The sequence below is a fragment of the Colobus angolensis genome, unplaced genomic scaffold (genome assembly GCF_000951035.1).
Source record: "Colobus angolensis palliatus isolate OR3802 unplaced genomic scaffold, Cang.pa_1.0 Scaffold394, whole genome shotgun sequence".
In the NCBI taxonomy this organism is placed as follows: Eukaryota; Metazoa; Chordata; class Mammalia; order Primates; family Cercopithecidae; genus Colobus; species Colobus angolensis.
Window position 1 is genome coordinate 1,848,570 of NW_012117310.1, and position 4,868 is coordinate 1,853,437.

The following is a 4,868-nucleotide window of genomic DNA, read 5'->3' on the forward strand; positions in this document are numbered from 1 at the left end:
TTTTCACTGTAAATATGTTAACTAAATAAGTTTAAATAGAGTTGGGATCAGCAAAAAAAGGATTAAAATTCTTCCTTTCATGCTACAAATACTGTAATAAAGAATAATTAATAGCTTTTCAGAATATCCAGCCACCCATCCCCTTGTACCAAGGAGAATCAAGAAAAGAAGGGGCCTAGACAGGCAAGGGGAAATGTTGGCAATGGGTACAAAGTTCCTGTTAGACAGAAGGAATGAGTCTTCGTGATCTACTGCACAGCATGGTGACTACAGTTAATGATAACGTACTATATACTTCAAAGGAGCTAAAAAGAGAGAATTTTTTAATATTCTCACCGGAAAGAAATAATAAATATTTGAGGTGATAAATGTTAATTAGCCTGATTTGATTATTCCAAATGTATATATGTATCAAAACATCACATTGTATCCCACAAATATATACAATTATTATTGGCCAACTAGAAATAAAATAGAATAAAAATAGTATGTCAACAGACATATTAAGGAGAAAGCAAAAAAATGTGAAGGAGGCTTTTTGGAGTGAAGGAGAAGAGAGAAAAGAAGTTATCTTTGTAACTGGACTTCCAGATTTCCATTTTGCCCTACTCTATTCTGCTTGAGGCTATCAAAGTAATTTATCTAAGTCCAAGTTTAATCATAACAGTCATATTCCTCAACACTAGTAGTTCCCTAACTGCAGCATGATCAGAGTCACCTAGAGGGCTTGCTAAACCACAGATTGTTGAGAAGCCACACCCAGAGTTTCTGATTCAGTGGGTCTGAGATAAGGCATGAGAATTTGTGTTTCTAACAAGTTCTAAGGTGATACTAATGTAACTGTCCAGGGACCACACTTTGAGAACCAGTGATCTGGAGAAAGTCTTTAACTTTGAGCTTCAATTTTCCCCATGTAAAATAATTTTCTCCTTGTAAAACTCTTCAGATTGTTGTGAGTGTTAAATATTGAAAAATATTCCAGACAAATGCTAGATGTTATTTCAATTTAAAGGAAGGAGTAAGAGGCTTGCAGTCAAGAGGCCAGCCCCCTAGTTACAGGTCTACCATAAGCTGACTAGTCAAACAACCTCTCTAGGCATGTTTTCTCATTTATAAAAGGAATTAATTCATGCAACTAGCACTTATTGAATACCTGTTGTATACCAGACACTTGTCAGACAATAGAAATATGGTAGAAAAACAAATCTTGCTTCCACACATTTATAATTATGATTATGATTTGGATGACATTTAAATTGTCTTCCAACTCTCAGTTATTTCATGACTTTATAATTAATAAAATCAGCTTTTTCCTATTCTTATGGTATTTTATTCCTCGTAAATTTGACTTAAATATTTATGAGCTATTAGATAACAATTAGGTATGACTATTGGGTGAACTGCCTAAAATACATTCATGTGTTAAGTAAATTTCATGTGTTGATTGTCACTATATCAATAAAAGAAAGTTTCTAATGTGTGGGTTAAGTAGTAAATCATCAGTGAAGTAAATAACCAGTATTTGTATTTAAGTTCCTTATTTTCCAGCTATGTCATGCCAAATCAGTTGTTTATTGGGTAAATATTTGCTGAGCATCTACAAGTCAGCAGACACTAGGCCAGGATCTAGCGATAGAAGGGTAAATGAAATTGGCATTGTGTCTGCTATAAAAGACCTAACATTCAAGTGAAGCTAGTCAATGAACAATTAGCACTTTTAATTAATTAACCAACAGTCTTGTGGTAGACATTAGGTGTTAGAAGTACAAGCCATCTTGAAAATGTACAACAAAAGGACTTGACTCATTCTAGGATATCTAGGAAGCCTTAGACAAGTCACTTCAGCTTTCTGAGCCTCAGTTGTCTTGTAAAACTGAAAAAAGTCATAAAACACACCCCCTAAGATGTAGATAATGATTGTTGGCACTTTGAGATAATTTATTTAAAATTCCCACCACAGTACTTAGCACACTATATAACAGGTAGTTATGACATCACATTAACTAACTGAAGATTATTCACACGAAGAATTCCAATAGTCAAAATCAAATTTTAAAGAGTTTATCAGGGCCAGGCACAGTGGCTCACACCTGTGATCCCAGTACTTTGGGAGGCTGAGGCAAGGCGGATCACTTGAGGTCGGGAGTTTGAAATCAGCCTGGTCAACATGGCACAACCCGGTCTCTACTAAAAATACAAAAAAAAAAAAAAAAATTAGCTGGGCGTGGTGGCGGCTGCCTGCAATCCCAGCTACTCAGTAGGCTGAGACACAAGAATTGCTTGGATCCTGGGGACAGAAGTTACAGTGAGCCAAGTTTGTGCCACTGCACTCCAGCCTGGGCAACAGAGCAGGACTCCATCTCAGAAAAAAAAAAAAAAAAGTTATACCAATAACTTAATTTGCCAGTTTTTGAAAATAAAATATAAACTGTATTAATTGCACATGTAGTATCACATAGAGGTAAGTCTTTACAGTTCTTTTTCTATATGTAATATATGAACCAAAGAGAGATCATGGATGAATTAATCAATTATCACCACCCAGAATCTTTCTTGCAACTGGAAGTAAATGTCTCCTTAGTTTTTTCAGCTACTTGAATTGAAAAATATGAGTCTGGAAGCCAAGCCAGCCAAAGTTCTAATAAACCAGAGTGGACTTTTGGAATGCATCAACAGTCTGGTGTTTTTCAACTTAGGGATGGATTTGGAACTGGTTGCAGAAATGTTATCAGCATCTTCTCAAAGAAAAAGGTGAACTTAACTAAAAGTTGAAATTTGTGTGCCCAAATACATCCCTCTGAATTATGGGGCTTGGAATAGTCAATAACAAGATACCCCACAAAACAACTATCTCCATACAATCTGTATAAAAGAATACTCAGAATAATGTGTAAGTAAAGAAGTGGTTACCTATTTTCATATTTCTAAACTTGAAAAATGGGGCACTGGAGATTAAACTGGGATTCTCGAAATATGAGATAAATCGACACATTTTAAAGGGACCTCATGAGAAAAACTGATGATTCACTAACAAGTTAGGAAAAAAAATCCATACACACTTAAATGTTCCTTGCTTCAATACTAAAAAGCAAAGGAAGAGGGGCATAACATAGAAAACCTAAAGAATATTTTAGTGGAAGGCTTTGAAATGGGGATGAGGGTTAAAATTCAACAGCTGCTTCAAATGGTCTTATTCTGAACATGCATAATCCTCTTGCATAGCAATCTTAACATCATCCTTAAACTCTATTCAGCTCCCTATGGACTCCTGTAATAGCTAAAATTCCACACCACATGTGTTTATTACCTCACCTTTCCCTCTTCCACTTTCGCTCACCTGGATTTTGTTCCACTGAAACCAGTTACCAAGATCATCAGTGACCTTCAGGGTTCTAATTTATGTAATCTTTTTAGCCTTTTCTGGACCTCTCAGAAAAATATAAAACTTTTCAACACCCTAAAAAACTATTCTTTCCTCCCTGCAAAGCCTGTTTCCTTTCCTTCTGTGATGGGGACATTATGGTTTTTCCCCATCCAAAGTGGCTACTCCTTCTCAGTTGCCTCGAAGACTTTTCCTCTTCTGTTCATTCTTTAATGCTGAAGTTCCTCAGAGTTTTGTCCCATGTTTGATTATTTTCTACTTTCACACGCACATATAATCTGGGGGATTTCATCACTCCCATGACATTAGTCATCTGATGACTCCTTTATCCTTAAGTCAAGGCCAAATAGAGATTGTGGACTTGAGGCCTAAGTATCTAATTATCTATGAGACTTCTCCTCTTAGATGGCCCAAAATCACCCAAAATTGAACAGACATTGGCCTCTTTATCCTCCCCTCCCCACCCCAAGCTGTCTCCTCTTCAAATGTTCCCCAAGTCACTGGATGGCACCTCCAGCCAGTCCGTTGCCAAAGCCAGAAACTGGCAATGCTCCTTGAGTCATCTCCTTGAGTCCTTCCTTTCTCTCTCTTTCTCCCCATTACCAAACATCAGAGTGCTTTTCTTCTACTTCTGAAACATTTCTAAAGCTCATCAACTTCTCTTGAGTTCCCCTACTTCTATCCTAGTTCAGGCTACCATTATTTCCCCTCAGAATTCCTGCTGCAGCCTCCTAACTGTTCTCCCTGTCTCTACTGTGCTCCCCTTCCAGTCGTTACTCCAAACTGCAGCCCCAGTCATCTTGTTCAAAACACTCTCTGGTTTCCTACCTCCTCTGTTTAAAATAATCTAAACACTCCCATAGCACACTTGAGAAAACACAAACACCAGAATACAGCCTAAAAGGTCGTTTTGGATCTGGTCTCTGCCAAACCGACCAACCTTATCTCTAGCTCCTTCCTCTATCCTCCCTCTTTTCCACCACAATCCCATCATACTGAAATGCTCCATTCCTCAGATTGCCAAATTTTTCAGGGCTTCTGTGCCCACACCACTCTCACACCTCTTTTTAAAATTCTGTTTGTATTTAAGGGTTTAACAAGGATGCTGCATCCTCCAAGAAGCCCTCCTTGACTCCATTTACCTGATCTAGATGAGATGTCCATCCTAAATCCTCCCCTAAACATGTAAGCATCCTATTCCTCTATTGCAGTATTCATCACACTCTTCTCTATCCTCCAACAGACTATAAGCCCCCTGAGGGCAATGACCTTGGCATTCTGTTTCATAATTATATACCCACCAACCCAGTAAGTGCCCGGCATAACACTAAATATTACTTGAGTAAACATACACCTTACCAGCCCGACATGGTGGCTTATGCCTGTAATCCTAGCACTTCAGGAGACCGAGGAGGGTGGATTACCTGGGGTCAAGAGTTCAAGACCAGTCTGGCAAATATGGTGAAGCCTTGTCTCTACTGAAAAA